This window comes from Lissotriton helveticus, chromosome 10 (assembly GCF_964261635.1).
Source record: "Lissotriton helveticus chromosome 10, aLisHel1.1, whole genome shotgun sequence".
Lineage (NCBI taxonomy): Eukaryota > Metazoa > Chordata > Amphibia > Caudata > Salamandridae > Lissotriton > Lissotriton helveticus.
In genome coordinates this window covers 590,356,110-590,375,039 of record NC_136071.1, presented here as the reverse complement: position 1 = coordinate 590,375,039, position 18,930 = coordinate 590,356,110, and the positions used below count along the sequence as shown (strand labels likewise).

The 18,930-nt window shown below is 47.3% G+C and overlaps 33 non-coding genes across 33 annotated transcripts; all 33 read right to left on the bottom strand.

Annotated features, from left to right (window-relative positions):
* Positions 1-74: 74 nt before the first annotated feature.
* On the bottom strand, positions 75-146 carry TRNAP-AGG (transfer RNA proline (anticodon AGG)). The gene has a single exon. It is a non-coding gene; the product is annotated as a tRNA-Pro (tRNA).
* Positions 147-580: 434 nt separating this feature from the next.
* On the bottom strand, positions 581-653 carry TRNAV-UAC (transfer RNA valine (anticodon UAC)). The gene has a single exon. It is a non-coding gene; the product is annotated as a tRNA-Val (tRNA).
* A 384-nt stretch (positions 654-1,037) lies between these two features.
* TRNAP-CGG (transfer RNA proline (anticodon CGG)) lies at positions 1,038-1,109 on the bottom strand. Its single transcript has one exon. It is a non-coding gene; the product is annotated as a tRNA-Pro (tRNA).
* Positions 1,110-2,049: 940 nt separating this feature from the next.
* On the bottom strand, positions 2,050-2,161 carry TRNAL-CAA (transfer RNA leucine (anticodon CAA)). The gene is made up of 2 exons: positions 2,124-2,161; positions 2,050-2,095 (listed from the first exon to the last, which is right to left on the bottom strand). It is a non-coding gene; the product is annotated as a tRNA-Leu (tRNA).
* Positions 2,162-2,456: 295 nt separating this feature from the next.
* Positions 2,457-2,529, bottom strand: TRNAV-AAC (transfer RNA valine (anticodon AAC)). Its single transcript has one exon. It is a non-coding gene; the product is annotated as a tRNA-Val (tRNA).
* Positions 2,530-2,914: 385 nt separating this feature from the next.
* On the bottom strand, positions 2,915-2,986 carry TRNAP-AGG (transfer RNA proline (anticodon AGG)). The gene has a single exon. It is a non-coding gene; the product is annotated as a tRNA-Pro (tRNA).
* A 434-nt stretch (positions 2,987-3,420) lies between these two features.
* On the bottom strand, positions 3,421-3,493 carry TRNAV-UAC (transfer RNA valine (anticodon UAC)). Its single transcript has one exon. It is a non-coding gene; the product is annotated as a tRNA-Val (tRNA).
* Positions 3,494-3,877: 384 nt separating this feature from the next.
* TRNAP-CGG (transfer RNA proline (anticodon CGG)) lies at positions 3,878-3,949 on the bottom strand. Its single transcript has one exon. It is a non-coding gene; the product is annotated as a tRNA-Pro (tRNA).
* A 940-nt stretch (positions 3,950-4,889) lies between these two features.
* TRNAL-CAA (transfer RNA leucine (anticodon CAA)) lies at positions 4,890-5,001 on the bottom strand. Its single transcript has 2 exons — positions 4,964-5,001; positions 4,890-4,935 (listed from the first exon to the last, which is right to left on the bottom strand). It is a non-coding gene; the product is annotated as a tRNA-Leu (tRNA).
* A 296-nt stretch (positions 5,002-5,297) lies between these two features.
* On the bottom strand, positions 5,298-5,370 carry TRNAV-AAC (transfer RNA valine (anticodon AAC)). Its single transcript has one exon. It is a non-coding gene; the product is annotated as a tRNA-Val (tRNA).
* A 385-nt stretch (positions 5,371-5,755) lies between these two features.
* Positions 5,756-5,827, bottom strand: TRNAP-AGG (transfer RNA proline (anticodon AGG)). The gene has a single exon. It is a non-coding gene; the product is annotated as a tRNA-Pro (tRNA).
* A 434-nt stretch (positions 5,828-6,261) lies between these two features.
* Positions 6,262-6,334, bottom strand: TRNAV-UAC (transfer RNA valine (anticodon UAC)). Its single transcript has one exon. It is a non-coding gene; the product is annotated as a tRNA-Val (tRNA).
* Positions 6,335-6,718: 384 nt separating this feature from the next.
* Positions 6,719-6,790, bottom strand: TRNAP-CGG (transfer RNA proline (anticodon CGG)). Its single transcript has one exon. It is a non-coding gene; the product is annotated as a tRNA-Pro (tRNA).
* Positions 6,791-7,730: 940 nt separating this feature from the next.
* TRNAL-CAA (transfer RNA leucine (anticodon CAA)) lies at positions 7,731-7,842 on the bottom strand. The gene is made up of 2 exons: positions 7,805-7,842; positions 7,731-7,776 (listed from the first exon to the last, which is right to left on the bottom strand). It is a non-coding gene; the product is annotated as a tRNA-Leu (tRNA).
* Positions 7,843-8,137: 295 nt separating this feature from the next.
* TRNAV-AAC (transfer RNA valine (anticodon AAC)) lies at positions 8,138-8,210 on the bottom strand. Its single transcript has one exon. It is a non-coding gene; the product is annotated as a tRNA-Val (tRNA).
* A 385-nt stretch (positions 8,211-8,595) lies between these two features.
* On the bottom strand, positions 8,596-8,667 carry TRNAP-AGG (transfer RNA proline (anticodon AGG)). Its single transcript has one exon. It is a non-coding gene; the product is annotated as a tRNA-Pro (tRNA).
* A 434-nt stretch (positions 8,668-9,101) lies between these two features.
* Positions 9,102-9,174, bottom strand: TRNAV-UAC (transfer RNA valine (anticodon UAC)). The gene has a single exon. It is a non-coding gene; the product is annotated as a tRNA-Val (tRNA).
* Positions 9,175-9,558: 384 nt separating this feature from the next.
* TRNAP-CGG (transfer RNA proline (anticodon CGG)) lies at positions 9,559-9,630 on the bottom strand. Its single transcript has one exon. It is a non-coding gene; the product is annotated as a tRNA-Pro (tRNA).
* Positions 9,631-10,570: 940 nt separating this feature from the next.
* TRNAL-CAA (transfer RNA leucine (anticodon CAA)) lies at positions 10,571-10,682 on the bottom strand. The gene is made up of 2 exons: positions 10,645-10,682; positions 10,571-10,616 (listed from the first exon to the last, which is right to left on the bottom strand). It is a non-coding gene; the product is annotated as a tRNA-Leu (tRNA).
* A 296-nt stretch (positions 10,683-10,978) lies between these two features.
* On the bottom strand, positions 10,979-11,051 carry TRNAV-AAC (transfer RNA valine (anticodon AAC)). Its single transcript has one exon. It is a non-coding gene; the product is annotated as a tRNA-Val (tRNA).
* Positions 11,052-11,436: 385 nt separating this feature from the next.
* On the bottom strand, positions 11,437-11,508 carry TRNAP-AGG (transfer RNA proline (anticodon AGG)). The gene has a single exon. It is a non-coding gene; the product is annotated as a tRNA-Pro (tRNA).
* Positions 11,509-11,942: 434 nt separating this feature from the next.
* On the bottom strand, positions 11,943-12,015 carry TRNAV-UAC (transfer RNA valine (anticodon UAC)). The gene has a single exon. It is a non-coding gene; the product is annotated as a tRNA-Val (tRNA).
* Positions 12,016-12,399: 384 nt separating this feature from the next.
* TRNAP-CGG (transfer RNA proline (anticodon CGG)) lies at positions 12,400-12,471 on the bottom strand. Its single transcript has one exon. It is a non-coding gene; the product is annotated as a tRNA-Pro (tRNA).
* Positions 12,472-13,411: 940 nt separating this feature from the next.
* On the bottom strand, positions 13,412-13,523 carry TRNAL-CAA (transfer RNA leucine (anticodon CAA)). Its single transcript has 2 exons — positions 13,486-13,523; positions 13,412-13,457 (listed from the first exon to the last, which is right to left on the bottom strand). It is a non-coding gene; the product is annotated as a tRNA-Leu (tRNA).
* A 295-nt stretch (positions 13,524-13,818) lies between these two features.
* Positions 13,819-13,891, bottom strand: TRNAV-AAC (transfer RNA valine (anticodon AAC)). Its single transcript has one exon. It is a non-coding gene; the product is annotated as a tRNA-Val (tRNA).
* A 385-nt stretch (positions 13,892-14,276) lies between these two features.
* TRNAP-AGG (transfer RNA proline (anticodon AGG)) lies at positions 14,277-14,348 on the bottom strand. The gene has a single exon. It is a non-coding gene; the product is annotated as a tRNA-Pro (tRNA).
* A 434-nt stretch (positions 14,349-14,782) lies between these two features.
* Positions 14,783-14,855, bottom strand: TRNAV-UAC (transfer RNA valine (anticodon UAC)). The gene has a single exon. It is a non-coding gene; the product is annotated as a tRNA-Val (tRNA).
* A 384-nt stretch (positions 14,856-15,239) lies between these two features.
* Positions 15,240-15,311, bottom strand: TRNAP-CGG (transfer RNA proline (anticodon CGG)). Its single transcript has one exon. It is a non-coding gene; the product is annotated as a tRNA-Pro (tRNA).
* Positions 15,312-16,251: 940 nt separating this feature from the next.
* TRNAL-CAA (transfer RNA leucine (anticodon CAA)) lies at positions 16,252-16,363 on the bottom strand. Its single transcript has 2 exons — positions 16,326-16,363; positions 16,252-16,297 (listed from the first exon to the last, which is right to left on the bottom strand). It is a non-coding gene; the product is annotated as a tRNA-Leu (tRNA).
* Positions 16,364-16,659: 296 nt separating this feature from the next.
* On the bottom strand, positions 16,660-16,732 carry TRNAV-AAC (transfer RNA valine (anticodon AAC)). The gene has a single exon. It is a non-coding gene; the product is annotated as a tRNA-Val (tRNA).
* Positions 16,733-17,117: 385 nt separating this feature from the next.
* TRNAP-AGG (transfer RNA proline (anticodon AGG)) lies at positions 17,118-17,189 on the bottom strand. The gene has a single exon. It is a non-coding gene; the product is annotated as a tRNA-Pro (tRNA).
* Positions 17,190-17,623: 434 nt separating this feature from the next.
* On the bottom strand, positions 17,624-17,696 carry TRNAV-UAC (transfer RNA valine (anticodon UAC)). Its single transcript has one exon. It is a non-coding gene; the product is annotated as a tRNA-Val (tRNA).
* Positions 17,697-18,080: 384 nt separating this feature from the next.
* TRNAP-CGG (transfer RNA proline (anticodon CGG)) lies at positions 18,081-18,152 on the bottom strand. Its single transcript has one exon. It is a non-coding gene; the product is annotated as a tRNA-Pro (tRNA).
* Between the last annotated feature and the right edge of the window lie 778 nt (positions 18,153-18,930).

The following is an 18,930-nucleotide window of genomic DNA, read 5'->3' as shown; positions in this document are numbered from 1 at the left end:
AATGCACCGAGTATTACTAGAAATAGTCAGGCATAGTGCATTTTTAGTACGATTTGTATGTTTAGCTCTAAAAAGGGCTCGTCCGGGATTTGAACCCGGGACCTCTCGCACCCTAAGCGAGAATCATACCCCTAGACCAACGAGCCACACAAGAGTCACCTCTGACACGGCTCCAGGTGTTAGTGGCAGCTAGTCAGTGAATGCTTCACCCAAAGCAAGCAACTGCACATGTTGCTCTCTTCTGCAATATGATTGCTGTCTTTTCCATGGCCGTCATCAAACAAGAAATTAAAAAGCCTCTGTCCTTCAGACAGTTTGTTTTCTCTAAGTGTCTGCTTGTGGTGAGGACAAGAAAAGCATTTCTGCTCTCATTCCTTGCTTTCATGAAGTAGGCCCACCCTTCAGAGCAAAGGGCGAGCAAGCGAATGGCGCAAGCTATCGTCACTTCTCTTTTCGAGCTGTCACTGAGATCCCTGGAGCACACTACGTCAGGTTGGTGAGGGATAGACAGCCTCTATTATCTCAGCTTTCCTATAAAGTCAGCCAGTAAAGGCAAACACTGTTAAAAACAGCAAACCGCTGTTTCTGCCCGGTCTCGAACCAGGGACCTTTCGCGTGTAAGGCAAACGTGATAACCACTACACTACAGAAACAGACACTAACTCAGGAATCTTGTTGGCATGTATTGGGCTGTAATGCACAGACTAAGGGCCAATGTCCTTGAAGCTCAAAGTTGGGCTCTCCTTACCCGGTCTCTATTTCTTTGGAAGACAGGAATGAGGACCACTTTTATTCCAAGAGGCGATTTTGAAACCATATCCTGAAATTACACTAGAAAAACACTATGCATGTAATGTTCCTACCATGCTGGTCTGGCCCAGAAAAGCAGTTGCAAAGAAGTCCTGCACTCCTTTATCCCGCCACAAGTGGAAAATAGCGTGCAGGGTAAGGAACTTTCTCGACATACACAGCGTCTTATAGCATTGAAAAGAAGAAATGCTCCTATATTACAAGCATCCTGAAAATGTCCACAGCATGGGCTCGTCCGGGATTTGAACCCGGGACCTCTCGCACCCGAAGCGAGAATCATACCCCTAGACCAACGAGCCTGAGTGGCCAGGAGACATTTTGAACAATTTCTGAAGCGTCTTTCAGAAAAAAAGCAGGGCTATTTGGCTAGTCTCCCTCTAAGTGAGCCTCACAACGTCATGTTTTCTCTCAAGTTGTTGTTTTTTCACTCTAGCAAGAAAGGGGGCAGCCAATCTCCTATCAGCCAGTGAGCAGAAAAAAGGCACAGATGAGAACAGCAAGCACTTTCTGGCAATTGTTCTCCTCTGCAAGTCCTGGACCCTTGCCCCATAGACTTCCACACCAGAAGCAATGAAGGGCCCACCATTTCCTGCGCCTGAGAAAGAGGGATTTGATATTTGGATTCAAACGCGCTCGCTCAGTGCTCGATCAGGCTCAATCAGGCGAGATTTATATGAGTGGCTCACAGGCCTGAAACACTCACCTGGGAGACCCAGAGTGGCTGACTTCTCAGTATAGCCATTGTTGGGCGAGTCACCTCCTTTCCTCCTGCCTCAATCTAGAATTGGCTGCAAATCATAAGAGAGAGTGCAATGCCCGTGTGCAGTGCCTACTCCCAGCTACCTCTCTGTCTTCCTTATGTAAATTAGAATTTGCAAGGGAGGACCAATGGCATTCTGCTCCTCCCACATAACCAGGAAGCCCTGTTGAACATGTCTGCCTGTGTTTTTGCAGGGACAGTGCCTTCTCTGCCCAAAAGGTGGCAGGAGAGCCTCACAACAAATGATGGGATCAACTGCTTAGTTAGAAACCCAGCATGGCAGTTACTGTGATGGAGTGCAAATTTAATGGAAGGTGTGCCTGAGGTGTCATTTCCAGAAATCCATGGAATTGTGATTGAGGGCCCAGCCTGATTGTTGGTGGATTTCTCTTCACATGCTACAGGTTCCTGCAAAGATTGTGGTGTTTGCCGGGAACGCACTGCAAAAAACAGGAAGATTTACGGGTGTAAAAGGGACCTGTCAGAAGTGGGATTTGAACCCACGCCTCCATGAGGAGACCACAAGGCTCAGCTACACTGAAGATCAAGCTCTCTTGAGTCTGGCGCCTTAGACCACTCGGCCATCCTGACGGCTCATGAGGGGGGCTTAGGTCTAACTCTTCTATCTGCACCTGCCAATGTTTCCACTTACAACCTTCACAGCAATGTCACAGGTGTAAAGGCCCCAACAATACAACATAGCTTAAACAAAATAAAAATAGGCACAAGAACGACCCCCAGATGATGGATGCAGATAACTTTGTTTCGTCTTGCAAAGGTAAAGAAAGTTTCCCACGGCTCACTGTGTTCAAAGACCACCTCTTCTTAAACTTGCATTCAGATAATAAGGTTTTAGAGTGTGCACATAAAAGCAGCCAACGCTCAGTGTTTCTGCCCGGTCTCGAACCGGGGACCTTTCGCGTGTTAGGCGAACGTGATGACCACTACACTACAGAAACGACCTTGCTGCTTGCTACTGTTAAAGCAAAGTTCCTCTCAAGGCTTCACCCTACTTCTATTCTGCTGTATCAGCAGCGGCTCAGAATGTGCAGAACAAGTGTGAAAACCTCAGAGATATCATCCAACATGCTTGCAATTAGACGTATTCAAAATTTACTTGTGCAGGCATCGACAGACAAATATCTGATGCCTAAATGTCTGCGAGTACAGCTTGGGAAAGCATCACCTGGGACACACTGAGACTAAGCAGGTAGGCAGAAAAAGCACGGTGATCCATTTTTCTTCTGAGGTTAGGAATATGTTGCGCAACAATGCACCGAGTATTACTAGAAATAGTCAGGCATAGTGCATTTTTAGTACGATTTGTATGTTTAGCTCTAAAAAGGGCTCGTCCGGGATTTGAACCCGGGACCTCTCGCACCCTAAGCGAGAATCATACCCCTAGACCAACGAGCCACGCAAGAGTCACCTCTGACACGGCTCCAGGGGTTAGTGGCAGCTAGTCAGTGAATGCTTCACCCAAAGCAAGCAACTGCACATGTTGCTCTCTTCTGCAATATGATTGCTGTCTTTTCCATGGCCGTCATCAAACAAGAAATTAAAAAGCCTCTGTCCTTCAGACAGTTTGTTTTCTCTAAGTGTCTGCTTGTGGTGAGGACAAGAAAAGCATTTCTGCTCTTATTCCTTGCTTTCATGAAGTAGGCCCACCCTTCAGAGCAAAGGGCGAGCAAGCGAATGGCGCAAGCTATCGTCACTTCTCTTTTCGAGCTGTCACTGAGATCCCTGGAGCACACTACGTCAGGTTGGTGAGGGATAGACAGCCTCTATTATCTCAGCTTTCCTATAAAGTCAGCCAGTAAAGGCAAACACTGTTAAAAACAGCAAACCGCTGTTTCTGCCCGGTCTCGAACCAGGGACCTTTCGCGTGTAAGGCGAACGTGATAACCACTACACTACAGAAACAGACACTAACTCAGGAATCTTGTTGGCATGTATTGGGCTGGAATGCACAGACTAAGGGCCAATGTCCTTGAAGCTCAAAGTTGGGCTCTCCTTACCCGGTCTCTATTTCTTTGGAAGACAGGAATGAGGACCACTTTTATTCCAAGAGGCGATTTTGAAACCATGTCCTGAAATTACACTAGAAAAACACTTTGCATGTAATGTTCCTACCATGCTGGTCTGGCCCAGAAAAGCAGTTGCAAAGAAGTCCTGCACTCCTTTATCCCGCCACAAGTGGAAAATAGCGTGCAGGGTAAGGAACTTTCTCGACATACACAGCGTCTTATAGCATTGAAAAGAAGAAATGCTCCTATATTACAAGCATCCTGAAAATGTCCACAGCATGGGCTCGTCCGGGATTTGAACCCGGGACCTCTCGCACCCGAAGCGAGAATCATACCCCTAGACCAACGAGCCTGAGTGGCCAGGAGACGTTTTGAACAATTTCTGAAGCGTCTTTCAGAAAAAAAGCAGGGCTATTTGGCTAGTCTCCCTCTAAGTGAGCCTCACAACGTCATGTTTTCTCTCAAGTTGTTGTTTTTTCACTCTAGCAAGAAAGGGGGCAGCCAATCTCCTATCAGCCAGTGAGCAGAAAAAAGGCACAGATGAGAACAGCAAGCACTTTCTGGCAATTGTTCTCCTCTGCAAGTCCTGGACCCTTGCCCCATAGACTTCCACACCAGAAGCAATGAAGGGCCCACCATTTCCTGCGCCTGAGAAAGAGGGGTTTGATATTTGGATTCAAACGCGCTCGCTCAGCGCTCGATCAGGCTCGATCAGGCGAGATTTATATGAGTGGCTCACAGGCCTGAAACACTCACCTGGGAGACCCAGAGTGGCTGACTTCTCAGTATAGCCATTGTTGGGCGAGTCACCTCCTTTCCTCCTGCCTCAATCTAGAATTGGCTGCAAATCATAAGAGAGAGTGCAATGCCCGTGTGCAGTGCCTACTCCCAGCTACCTCTCTGTCTTCCTTATGTAAATTAGAATTTGCAAGGGGGGACCAATGGCATTCTGCTCCTCCCACATAACCAGGAAGCCCTGTTGAACATGTCTGCCTGTGTTTTTGCAGGGACAGTGCCTTCTCTGCCCAAAAGGTGGCAGGAGAGCCTCACAACAAATGATGGGATCAACTGCTCAGTTAGAAACCCAGCATGGCAGTTACTGTGATGGAGTGCAAATTTAATGGAAGGTGTGCCTGAGGTGTCATTTCCAGAAATCCATGGAATTGTGATTAAGGGCCCAGCCTGATTGTTGGTGGATTTCTCTTCACATGCTACAGGTTCCTGCAAAGATTGTGGTGTTTGCCGGGAACGCACTGCAAAAAACAGGAAGATTTACGGGTGTAAAAGGGACCTGTCAGAAGTGGGATTTGAACCCACGCCTCCATGAGGAGACCAGAAGGCTCAGCTACACTGAAGATCAAGCTCTCTTGAGTCTGGTGCCTTAGACCACTCGGCCATCCTGACGGCTCATGAGGGGGGGCTTAGGTCTAACTCTTCTATCTGCACCTGCCAATGTTTCCACTTACAACCTTCACAGCAATGTCACAGGTGTAAAGGCCCCAACAATACAACATAGCTTAAACAAAATAAAAATAGGCACAAGAACGACCCCCAGATGATGGATGCAGATAACTTTGTTTCGTCTTGCAAAGGTAAAGAAAGTTTCCCACGGCTCACTGTGTTCAAAGACCACCTCTTCTTAAACTTGCATTCAGATAATAAGGTTTTAGAGTGTGCACATAAAAGCAGCCAACGCTCAGTGTTTCTGCCCGGTCTCGAACCGGGGACCTTTCGCGTGTTAGGCGAACGTGATGACCACTACACTACAGAAACGACCTTGCTGCTTGCTACTGTTAAAGCAAAGTTCCTCTCAAGGCTTCACCCTACTTCTATTCTGCTGTATCAGCAGCGGCTCAGAATGTGCAGAACAAGTGTGAAAACCTCAGAGATATCATCCAACATGCTTGCAATTAGACGTATTCAAAATTTACTTGTGCAGGCATCGACAGACAAATATCTGATGCCTAAATGTCTGCGAGTACAGCTTGGGAAAGCATCACCTGGGACACACTGAGACTAAGCAGGTAGGCAGAAAAAGCACGGTGATCCATTTTTCTTCTGAGGTTAGGAATATGTTGCGCAACAATGCACCGAGTATTACTAGAAATAGTCAGGCATAGTGCATTTTTAGTACGATTTGTATGTTTAGCTCTAAAAAGGGCTCGTCCGGGATTTGAATCCGGGACCTCTCGCACCCTAAGCGAGAATCATACCCCTAGACCAACGAGCCACACAAGAGTCACCTCTGACACGGCTCCAGGTGTTAGTGGCAGCTAGTCAGTGAATGCTTCACCCAAAGCAAGCAACTGCACATGTTGCTCTCTTCTGCAATATGATTGCTGTCTTTTCCATGGCCGTCATCAAACAAGAAATTAAAAAGCCTCTGTCCTTCAGACAGTTTGTTTTCTCTAAGTGTCTGCTTGTGGTGAGGACAAGAAAAGCATTTCTGCTCTCATTCCTTGCTTTCATGAAGTAGGCCCACCCTTCAGAGCAAAGGGCGAGCAAGCGAATGGCGCAAGCTATCGTCACTTCTCTTTTCGAGCTGTCACTGAGATCCCTGGAGCACACTACGTCAGGTTGGTGAGGGGTAGACAGCCTCTATTATCTCAGCTTTCCTATAAAGTCAGCCAGTAAAGGCAAACACTGTTAAAAACAGCAAACCGCTGTTTCTGCCCGGTCTCGAACCAGGGACCTTTCGCGTGTAAGGCAAACGTGATAACCACTACACTACAGAAACAGACACTAACTCAGGAATCTTGTTGGCATGTATTGGGCTGTAATGCACAGACTAAGGGCCAATGTCCTTGAAGCTCAAAGTTGGGCTCTCCTTACCCGGTCTCTATTTCTTTGGAAGACAGGAATGAGGACCACTTTTATTCCAAGAGGCGATTTTGAAACCATATCCTGAAATTACACTAGAAAAACACTATGCATGTAATGTTCCTACCATGCTGGTCTGGCCCAGAAAAGCAGTTGCAAAGAAGTCCTGCACTCCTTTATCCCGCCACAAGTGGAAAATAGCGTGCAGGGTAAGGAACTTTCTCGACATACACAGCGTCTTATAGCATTGAAAAGAAGAAATGCTCCTATATTACAAGCATCCTGAAAATGTCCACAGCATGGGCTCGTCCGGGATTTGAACCCGGGACCTCTCGCACCCGAAGCGAGAATCATACCCCTAGACCAACGAGCCTGAGTGGCCAGGAGACATTTTGAACAATTTCTGAAGCGTCTTTCAGAAAAAAAGCAGGGCTATTTGGCTAGTCTCCCTCTAAGTGAGCCTCACAACGTCATGTTTTCTCTCAAGTTGTTGTTTTTTCACTCTAGCAAGAAAGGGGGCAGCCAATCTCCTATCAGCCAGTGAGCAGAAAAAAGGCACAGATGAGAACAGCAAGCACTTTCTGGCAATTGTTCTCCTCTGCAAGTCCTGGACCCTTGCCCCATAGACTTCCACACCAGAAGCAATGAAGGGCCCACCATTTCCTGCGCCTGAGAAAGAGGGGTTTGATATTTGGATTCAAACGCGCTCGCTCAGTGCTCGATCAGGCTCAATCAGGCGAGATTTATATGAGTGGCTCACAGGCCTGAAACACTCACCTGGGAGACCCAGAGTGGCTGACTTCTCAGTATAGCCATTGTTGGGCGAGTCACCTCCTTTCCTCCTGCCTCAATCTAGAATTGGCTGCAAATCATAAGAGAGAGTGCAATGCCCGTGTGCAGTGCCTACTCCCAGCTACCTCTCTGTCTTCCTTATGTAAATTAGAATTTGCAAGGGAGGACCAATGGCATTCTGCTCCTCCCACATAACCAGGAAGCCCTGTTGAACATGTCTGCCTGTGTTTTTGCAGGGACAGTGCCTTCTCTGCCCAAAAGGTGGCAGGAGAGCCTCACAACAAATGATGGGATCAACTGCTTAGTTAGAAACCCAGCATGGCAGTTACTGTGATGGAGTGCAAATTTAATGGAAGGTGTGCCTGAGGTGTCATTTCCAGAAATCCATGGAATTGTGATTGAGGGCCCAGCCTGATTGTTGGTGGATTTCTCTTCACATGCTACAGGTTCCTGCAAAGATTGTGGTGTTTGCCGGGAACGCACTGCAAAAAACAGGAAGATTTACGGGTGTAAAAGGGACCTGTCAGAAGTGGGATTTGAACCCACGCCTCCATGAGGAGACCACAAGGCTCAGCTACACTGAAGATCAAGCTCTCTTGAGTCTGGCGCCTTAGACCACTCGGCCATCCTGACGGCTCATGAGGGGGGCTTAGGTCTAACTCTTCTATCTGCACCTGCCAATGTTTCCACTTACAACCTTCACAGCAATGTCACAGGTGTAAAGGCCCCAACAATACAACATAGCTTAAACAAAATAAAAATAGGCACAAGAACGACCCCCAGATGATGGATGCAGATAACTTTGTTTCGTCTTGCAAAGGTAAAGAAAGTTTCCCACGGCTCACTGTGTTCAAAGACCACCTCTTCTTAAACTTGCATTCAGATAATAAGGTTTTAGAGTGTGCACATAAAAGCAGCCAACGCTCAGTGTTTCTGCCCGGTCTCGAACCGGGGACCTTTCGCATGTTAGGCGAACGTGATGACCACTACACTACAGAAACGACCTTGCTGCTTGCTACTGTTAAAGCAAAGTTCCTCTCAAGGCTTCACCCTACTTCTATTCTGCTGTATCAGCAGCGGCTCAGAATGTGCAGAACAAGTGTGAAAACCTCAGAGATATCATCCAACATGCTTGCAATTAGACGTATTCAAAATTTACTTGTGCAGGCATCGACAGACAAATATCTGATGCCTAAATGTCTGCGAGTACAGCTTGGGAAAGCATCACCTGGGACACACTGAGACTAAGCAGGTAGGCAGAAAAAGCACGGTGATCCATTTTTCTTCTGAGGTTAGGAATATGTTGCGCAACAATGCACCGAGTATTACTAGAAATAGTCAGGCATAGTGCATTTTTAGTACGATTTGTATGTTTAGCTCTAAAAAGGGCTCGTCCGGGATTTGAACCCGGGACCTCTCGCACCCTAAGCGAGAATCATACCCCTAGACCAACGAGCCACGCAAGAGTCACCTCTGACACGGCTCCAGGGGTTAGTGGCAGCTAGTCAGTGAATGCTTCACCCAAAGCAAGCAACTGCACATGTTGCTCTCTTCTGCAATATGATTGCTGTCTTTTCCATGGCCGTCATCAAACAAGAAATTAAAAAGCCTCTGTCCTTCAGACAGTTTGTTTTCTCTAAGTGTCTGCTTGTGGTGAGGACAAGAAAAGCATTTCTGCTCTTATTCCTTGCTTTCATGAAGTAGGCCCACCCTTCAGAGCAAAGGGCGAGCAAGCGAATGGCGCAAGCTATCGTCACTTCTCTTTTCGAGCTGTCACTGAGATCCCTGGAGCACACTACGTCAGGTTGGTGAGGGATAGACAGCCTCTATTATCTCAGCTTTCCTATAAAGTCAGCCAGTAAAGGCAAACACTGTTAAAAACAGCAAACCGCTGTTTCTGCCCGGTCTCGAACCAGGGACCTTTCGCGTGTAAGGCGAACGTGATAACCACTACACTACAGAAACAGACACTAACTCAGGAATCTTGTTGGCATGTATTGGGCTGGAATGCACAGACTAAGGGCCAATGTCCTTGAAGCTCAAAGTTGGGCTCTCCTTACCCGGTCTCTATTTCTTTGGAAGACAGGAATGAGGACCACTTTTATTCCAAGAGGCGATTTTGAAACCATGTCCTGAAATTACACTAGAAAAACACTATGCATGTAATGTTCCTACCATGCTGGTCTGGCCCAGAAAAGCAGTTGCAAAGAAGTCCTGCACTCCTTTATCCCGCCACAAGTGGAAAATAGCGTGCAGGGTAAGGAACTTTCTCGACATACACAGCGTCTTATAGCATTGAAAAGAAGAAATGCTCCTATATTACAAGCATCCTGAAAATGTCCACAGCATGGGCTCGTCCGGGATTTGAACCCGGGACCTCTCGCACCCGAAGCGAGAATCATACCCCTAGACCAACGAGCCTGAGTGGCCAGGAGACGTTTTGAACAATTTCTGAAGCGTCTTTCAGAAAAAAAGCAGGGCTATTTGGCTAGTCTCCCTCTAAGTGAGCCTCACAACGTCATGTTTTCTCTCAAGTTGTTGTTTTTTCACTCTAGCAAGAAAGGGGGCAGCCAATCTCCTATCAGCCAGTGAGCAGAAAAAAGGCACAGATGAGAACAGCAAGCACTTTCTGGCAATTGTTCTCCTCTGCAAGTCCTGGACCCTTGCCCCATAGACTTCCACACCAGAAGCAATGAAGGGCCCACCATTTCCTGCGCCTGAGAAAGAGGGGTTTGATATTTGGATTCAAACGCGCTCGCTCAGCGCTCGATCAGGCTCGATCAGGCGAGATTTATATGAGTGGCTCACAGGCCTGAAACACTCACCTGGGAGACCCAGAGTGGCTGACTTCTCAGTATAGCCATTGTTGGGCGAGTCACCTCCTTTCCTCCTGCCTCAATCTAGAATTGGCTGCAAATCATAAGAGAGAGTGCAATGCCCGTGTGCAGTGCCTACTCCCAGCTACCTCTCTGTCTTCCTTATGTAAATTAGAATTTGCAAGGGGGGACCAATGGCATTCTGCTCCTCCCACATAACCAGGAAGCCCTGTTGAACATGTCTGCCTGTGTTTTTGCAGGGACAGTGCCTTCTCTGCCCAAAAGGTGGCAGGAGAGCCTCACAACAAATGATGGGATCAACTGCTCAGTTAGAAACCCAGCATGGCAGTTACTGTGATGGAGTGCAAATTTAATGGAAGGTGTGCCTGAGGTGTCATTTCCAGAAATCCATGGAATTGTGATTAAGGGCCCAGCCTGATTGTTGGTGGATTTCTCTTCACATGCTACAGGTTCCTGCAAAGATTGTGGTGTTTGCCGGGAACGCACTGCAAAAAACAGGAAGATTTACGGGTGTAAAAGGGACCTGTCAGAAGTGGGATTTGAACCCACGCCTCCATGAGGAGACCAGAAGGCTCAGCTACACTGAAGATCAAGCTCTCTTGAGTCTGGCGCCTTAGACCACTCGGCCATCCTGACGGCTCATGAGGGGGGGCTTAGGTCTAACTCTTCTATCTGCACCTGCCAATGTTTCCACTTACAACCTTCACAGCAATGTCACAGGTGTAAAGGCCCCAACAATACAACATAGCTTAAACAAAATAAAAATAGGCACAAGAACGACCCCCAGATGATGGATGCAGATAACTTTGTTTCGTCTTGCAAAGGTAAAGAAAGTTTCCCACGGCTCACTGTGTTCAAAGACCACCTCTTCTTAAACTTGCATTCAGATAATAAGGTTTTAGAGTGTGCACATAAAAGCAGCCAACGCTCAGTGTTTCTGCCCGGTCTCGAACCGGGGACCTTTCGCGTGTTAGGCGAACGTGATGACCACTACACTACAGAAACGACCTTGCTGCTTGCTACTGTTAAAGCAAAGTTCCTCTCAAGGCTTCACCCTACTTCTATTCTGCTGTATCAGCAGCGGCTCAGAATGTGCAGAACAAGTGTGAAAACCTCAGAGATATCATCCAACATGCTTGCAATTAGACGTATTCAAAATTTACTTGTGCAGGCATCGACAGACAAATATCTGATGCCTAAATGTCTGCGAGTACAGCTTGGGAAAGCATCACCTGGGACACACTGAGACTAAGCAGGTAGGCAGAAAAAGCACGGTGATCCATTTTTCTTCTGAGGTTAGGAATATGTTGCGCAACAATGCACCGAGTATTACTAGAAATAGTCAGGCATAGTTCATTTTTAGTACGATTTGTATGTTTAGCTCTAAAAAGGGCTCGTCCGGGATTTGAATCCGGGACCTCTCGCACCCTAAGCGAGAATCATACCCCTAGACCAACGAGCCACACAAGAGTCACCTCTGACACGGCTCCAGGTGTTAGTGGCAGCTAGTCAGTGAATGCTTCACCCAAAGCAAGCAACTGCACATGTTGCTCTCTTCTGCAATATGATTGCTGTCTTTTCCATGGCCGTCATCAAACAAGAAATTAAAAAGCCTCTGTCCTTCAGACAGTTTGTTTTCTCTAAGTGTCTGCTTGTGGTGAGGACAAGAAAAGCATTTCTGCTCTCATTCCTTGCTTTCATGAAGTAGGCCCACCCTTCAGAGCAAAGGGCGAGCAAGCGAATGGCGCAAGCTATCGTCACTTCTCTTTTCGAGCTGTCACTGAGATCCCTGGAGCACACTACGTCAGGTTGGTGAGGGGTAGACAGCCTCTATTATCTCAGCTTTCCTATAAAGTCAGCCAGTAAAGGCAAACACTGTTAAAAACAGCAAACCGCTGTTTCTGCCCGGTCTCGAACCAGGGACCTTTCGCGTGTAAGGCAAACGTGATAACCACTACACTACAGAAACAGACACTAACTCAGGAATCTTGTTGGCATGTATTGGGCTGTAATGCACAGACTAAGGGCCAATGTCCTTGAAGCTCAAAGTTGGGCTCTCCTTACCCGGTCTCTATTTCTTTGGAAGACAGGAATGAGGACCACTTTTATTCCAAGAGGCGATTTTGAAACCATATCCTGAAATTACACTAGAAAAACACTATGCATGTAATGTTCCTACCATGCTGGTCTGGCCCAGAAAAGCAGTTGCAAAGAAGTCCTGCACTCCTTTATCCCGCCACAAGTGGAAAATAGCGTGCAGGGTAAGGAACTTTCTCGACATACACAGCGTCTTATAGCATTGAAAAGAAGAAATGCTCCTATATTACAAGCATCCTGAAAATGTCCACAGCATGGGCTCGTCCGGGATTTGAACCCGGGACCTCTCGCACCCGAAGCGAGAATCATACCCCTAGACCAACGAGCCTGAGTGGCCAGGAGACATTTTGAACAATTTCTGAAGCGTCTTTCAGAAAAAAAGCAGGGCTATTTGGCTAGTCTCCCTCTAAGTGAGCCTCACAACGTCATGTTTTCTCTCAAGTTGTTGTTTTTTCACTCTAGCAAGAAAGGGGGCAGCCAATCTCCTATCAGCCAGTGAGCAGAAAAAAGGCACAGATGAGAACAGCAAGCACTTTCTGGCAATTGTTCTCCTCTGCAAGTCCTGGACCCTTGCCCCATAGACTTCCACACCAGAAGCAATGAAGGGCCCACCATTTCCTGCGCCTGAGAAAGAGGGGTTTGATATTTGGATTCAAACGCGCTCGCTCAGTGCTCGATCAGGCTCAATCAGGCGAGATTTATATGAGTGGCTCACAGGCCTGAAACACTCACCTGGGAGACCCAGAGTGGCTGACTTCTCAGTATAGCCATTGTTGGGCGAGTCACCTCCTTTCCTCCTGCCTCAATCTAGAATTGGCTGCAAATCATAAGAGAGAGTGCAATGCCCGTGTGCAGTGCCTACTCCCAGCTACCTCTCTGTCTTCCTTATGTAAATTAGAATTTGCAAGGGAGGACCAATGGCATTCTGCTCCTCCCACATAACCAGGAAGCCCTGTTGAACATGTCTGCCTGTGTTTTTGCAGGGACAGTGCCTTCTCTGCCCAAAAGGTGGCAGGAGAGCCTCACAACAAATGATGGGATCAACTGCTTAGTTAGAAACCCAGCATGGCAGTTACTGTGATGGAGTGCAAATTTAATGGAAGGTGTGCCTGAGGTGTCATTTCCAGAAATCCATGGAATTGTGATTGAGGGCCCAGCCTGATTGTTGGTGGATTTCTCTTCACATGCTACAGGTTCCTGCAAAGATTGTGGTGTTTGCCGGGAACGCACTGCAAAAAACAGGAAGATTTACGGGTGTAAAAGGGACCTGTCAGAAGTGGGATTTGAACCCACGCCTCCATGAGGAGACCACAAGGCTCAGCTACACTGAAGATCAAGCTCTCTTGAGTCTGGCGCCTTAGACCACTCGGCCATCCTGACGGCTCATGAGGGGGGCTTAGGTCTAACTCTTCTATCTGCACCTGCCAATGTTTCCACTTACAACCTTCACAGCAATGTCACAGGTGTAAAGGCCCCAACAATACAACATAGCTTAAACAAAATAAAAATAGGCACAAGAACGACCCCCAGATGATGGATGCAGATAACTTTGTTTCGTCTTGCAAAGGTAAAGAAAGTTTCCCACGGCTCACTGTGTTCAAAGACCACCTCTTCTTAAACTTGCATTCAGATAATAAGGTTTTAGAGTGTGCACATAAAAGCAGCCAATGCTCAGTGTTTCTGCCCAGTCTCGAACCGGGGACCTTTCGCGTGTTAGGCGAACGTGATGACCACTACACTACAGAAACGACCTTGCTGCTTGCTACTGTTAAAGCAAAGTTCCTCTCAAGGCTTCACCCTACTTCTATTCTGCTGTATCAGCAGCGGCTCAGAATGTGCAGAACAAGTGTGAAAACCTCAGAGATATCATCCAACATGCTTGCAATTAGACGTATTCAAAATTTACTTGTGCAGGCATCGACAGACAAATATCTGATGCCTAAATGTCTGCGAGTACAGCTTGGGAAAGCATCACCTGGGACACACTGAGACTAAGCAGGTAGGCAGAAAAAGCACGGTGATCCATTTTTCTTCTGAGGTTAGGAATATGTTGCGCAACAATGCACCGAGTATTACTAGAAATAGTCAGGCATAGTGCATTTTTAGTACGATTTGTATGTTTAGCTCTAAAAAGGGCTCGTCCGGGATTTGAACCCGGGACCTCTCGCACCCTAAGCGAGAATCATACCCCTAGACCAACGAGCCACGCAAGAGTCACCTCTGACACGGCTCCAGGGGTTAGTGGCAGCTAGTCAGTGAATGCTTCACCCAAAGCAAGCAACTGCACATGTTGCTCTCTTCTGCAATATGATTGCTGTCTTTTCCATGGCCGTCATCAAACAAGAAATTAAAAAGCCTCTGTCCTTCAGACAGTTTGTTTTCTCTAAGTGTCTGCTTGTGGTGAGGACAAGAAAAGCATTTCTGCTCTCATTCCTTGCTTTCATGAAGTAGGCCCACCCTTCAGAGCAAAGGGCGAGCAAGCGAATGGCGCAAGCTATCGTCACTTCTCTTTTCGAGCTGTCACTGAGATCCCTGGAGCACACTACGTCAGGTTGGTGAGGGATAGACAGCCTCTATTATCTCAGCTTTCCTATAAAGTCAGCCAGTAAAGGCAAACACTGTTAAAAACAGCAAACCGCTGTTTCTGCCCGGTCTCGAACCAGGGACCTTTCGCGTGTAAGGCGAACGTGATAACCACTACACTACAGAAACAGACACTAACTCAGGAATCTTGTTGGCATGTATTGGGCTGGAATGCACAGACTAAGGGCCAATGTCCTTGAAGCTCAAAGTTGGGCTCTCCTTACCCGGTCTCTATTTCTTTGGAAGACAGGAATGAGGACCACTTTTATTCCAAGAGGCGATTTTGAAACCATGTCCTGAAATTACACTAGAAAAACACTATGCATGTAATGTTCCTACCATGCTGGTCTGGCCCAGAAAAGCAGTTGCAAAGAAGTCCTGCACTCCTTTATCCCGCCACAAGTGGAAAATAGCGTGCAGGGTAAGGAACTTTCTCGACATACACAGCGTCTTATAGCATTGAAAAGAAGAAATGCTCCTATATTACAAGCATCCTGAAAATGTCCACAGCATGGGCTCGTCCGGGATTTGAACCCGGGACCTCTCGCACCCGAAGCGAGAATCATACCCCTAGACCAACGAGCCTGAGTGGCCAGGAGACGTTTTGAACAATTTCTGAAGCGTCTTTCAGAAAAAAAGCAGGGCTATTTGGCTAGTCTCCCTCTAAGTGAGCCTCACAACGTCATGTTTTCTCTCAAGTTGTTGTTTTTTCACTCTAGCAAGAAAGGGGGCAGCCAATCTCCTATCAGCCAGTGAGCAGAAAAAAGGCACAGATGAGAACAGCAAGCACTTTCTGGCAATTGTTCTCCTCTGCAAGTCCTGGACCCTTGCCCCATAGACTTCCACACCAGAAGCAATGAAGGGCCCACCATTTCCTGCGCCTGAGAAAGAGGGGTTTGATATTTGGATTCAAACGCGCTCGCTCAGCGCTCGATCAGGCTCGATCAGGCGAGATTTATATGAGTGGCTCACAGGCCTGAAACACTCACCTGGGAGACCCAGAGTGGCAGACTTCTCAGTATAGCCATTGTTGGGCGAGTCACCTCCTTTCCTCCTGCCTCAATCTAGAATTGGCTGCAAATCATAAGAGAGAGTGCAATGCCCGTGTGCAGTGCCTACTCCCAGCTACCTCTCTGTCTTCCTTATGTAAATTAGAATTTGCAAGGGGGGACCAATGGCATTCTGCTCCTCCCACATAACCAGGAAGCCCTGTTGAACATGTCTGCCTGTGTTTTTGCAGGGACAGTGCCTTCTCTGCCCAAAAGGTGGCAGGAGAGCCTCACAACAAATGATGGGATCAACTGCTCAGTTAGAAACCCAGCATGGCAGTTACTGTGATGGAGTGCAAATTTAATGGAAGGTGTGCCTGAGGTGTCATTTCCAGAAATCCATGGAATTGTGATTAAGGGCCCAGCCTGATTGTTGGTGGATTTCTCTTCACATGCTACAGGTTCCTGCAAAGATTGTGGTGTTTGCCGGGAACGCACTGCAAAAAACAGGAAGATTTACGGGTGTAAAAGGGACCTGTCAGAAGTGGGATTTGAACCCACGCCTCCATGAGGAGACCAGAAGGCTCAGCTACACTGAAGATCAAGCTCTCTTGAGTCTGGCGCCTTAGACCACTCGGCCATCCTGACGGCTCATGAGGGGGGGCTTAGGTCTAACTCTTCTATCTGCACCTGCCAATGTTTCCACTTACAACCTTCACAGCAATGTCACAGGTGTAAAGGCCCCAACAATACAACATAGCTTAAACAAAATAAAAATAGGCACAAGAACGACCCCCAGATGATGGATGCAGATAACTTTGTTTCGTCTTGCAAAGGTAAAGAAAGTTTCCCACGGCTCACTGTGTTCAAAGACCACCTCTTCTTAAACTTGCATTCAGATAATAAGGTTTTAGAGTGTGCACATAAAAGCAGCCAACGCTCAGTGTTTCTGCCCGGTCTCGAACCGGGGACCTTTCGCGTGTTAGGCGAACGTGATGACCACTACACTACAGAAACGACCTTGCTGCTTGCTACTGTTAAAGCAAAGTTCCTCTCAAGGCTTCACCCTACTTCTATTCTGCTGTATCAGCAGCGGCTCAGAATGTGCAGAACAAGTGTGAAAACCTCAGAGATATCATCCAACATGCTTGCAATTAGACGTATTCAAAATTTACTTGTGCAGGCATCGACAGACAAATATCTGATGCCTAAATGTCTGCGAGTACAGCTTGGGAAAGCATCACCTGGGACACACTGAGACTAAGCAGGTAGGCAGAAAAAGCACGGTGATCCATTTTTCTTCTGAGGTTAGGAATATGTTGCGCAACAATGCACCGAGTATTACTAGAAATAGTCAGGCATAGTGCATTTTTAGTACGATTTGTATGTTTAGCTCTGAAAAGGGCTCGTCCGGGATTTGAATCCGGGACCTCTCGCACCCTAAGCGAGAATCATACCCCTAGACCAACGAGCCACACAAGAGTCACCTCTGACACGGCTCCAGGTGTTAGTGGCAGCTAGTCAGTGAATGCTTCACCCAAAGCAAGCAACTGCACATGTTGCTCTCTTCTGCAATATGATTGCTGTCTTTTCCATGGCCGTCATCAAACAAGAAATTAAAAAGCCTCTGTCCTTCAGACAGTTTGTTTTCTCTAAGTGTCTGCTTGTGGTGAGGACAAGAAAAGCATTTCTGCTCTCATTCCTTGCTTTCATGAAGTAGGCCCACCCTTCAGAGCAAAGGGCGAGCAAGCGAATGGCGCAAGCTATCGTCACTTCTCTTTTCGAGCTGTCACTGAGATCCCTGGAGCACACTACGTCAGGTTGGTGAGGGGTAGACAGCCTCTATTATCTCAGCTTTCCTATAAAGTCAGCCAGTAAAGGCAAACACTGTTAAAAACAGCAAACCGCTGTTTCTGCCCGGTCTCGAACCAGGGACCTTTCGCGTGTAAGGCAAACGTGATAACCACTACACTACAGAAACAGACACTAACTCAGGAATCTTGTTGGCATGTATTGGGCTGTAATGCACAGACTAAGGGCCAATGTCCTTGAAGCTCAAAGTTGGGCTCTCCTTACCCGGTCTCTATTTCTTTGGAAGACAGGAATGAGGACCACTTTTATTCCAAGAGGCGATTTTGAAACCATATCCTGAAATTACACTAGAAAAACACTATGCATGTAATGTTCCTACCATGCTGGTCTGGCCCAGAAAAGCAGTTGCAAAGAAGTCCTGCACTCCTTTATCCCGCCACAAGTGGAAAATAGCGTGCAGGGTAAGGAACTTTCTCGACATACACAGCGTCTTATAGCATTGAAAAGAAGAAATGCTCCTATATTACAAGCATCCTGAAAATGTCCACAGCATGGGCTCGTCCGGGATTTGAACCCGGGACCTCTCGCACCCGAAGCGAGAATCATACCCCTAGACCAACGAGCCTGAGTGGCCAGGAGACATTTTGAACAATTTCTGAAGCGTCTTTCAGAAAAAAAGCAGGGCTATTTGGCTAGTCTCCCTCTAAGTGAGCCTCACAACGTCATGTTTTCTCTCAAGTTGTTGTTTTTTCACTCTAGCAAGAAAGGGGGCAGCCAATCTCCTATCAGCCAGTGAGCAGAAAAAAGGCACAGATGAGAACAGCAAGCACTTTCTGGCAATTGTTCTCCTCTGCAAGTCCTGGACCCTTGCCCCATAGACTTCCACACCAGAAGCAATGAAGGGCCCACCATTTCCTGCGCCTGAGAAAGAGGGGTTTGATATTTGGATTCAAACGCGCTCGCTCAGTGCTCGATCAGGCTCAATCAGGCGAGATTTATATGAGTGGCTCACAGGCCTGAAACACTCACCTGGGAGACCCAGAGTGGCTGACTTCTCAGTATAGCCATTGTTGGGCGAGTCACCTCCTTTCCTCCTGCCTCAATCTAGAATTGGCTGCAAATCATAAGAGAGAGTGCAATGCCCGTGTGCAGTGCCTACTCCCAGCTACCTCTCTGTCTTCCTTATGTAAATTAGAATTTGCAAGGGAGGACCAATGGCATTCTGCTCCTCCCACATAACCAGGAAGCCCTGTTGAACATGTCTGCCTGTGTTTTTGCAGGGACAGTGCCTTCTCTGCCCAAAAGGTGGCAGGAGAGCCTCACAACAAATGATGGGATCAACTGCTTAGTTAGAAACCCAGCATGGCAGTTACTGTGATGGAGTGCAAATTTAATGGAAGGTG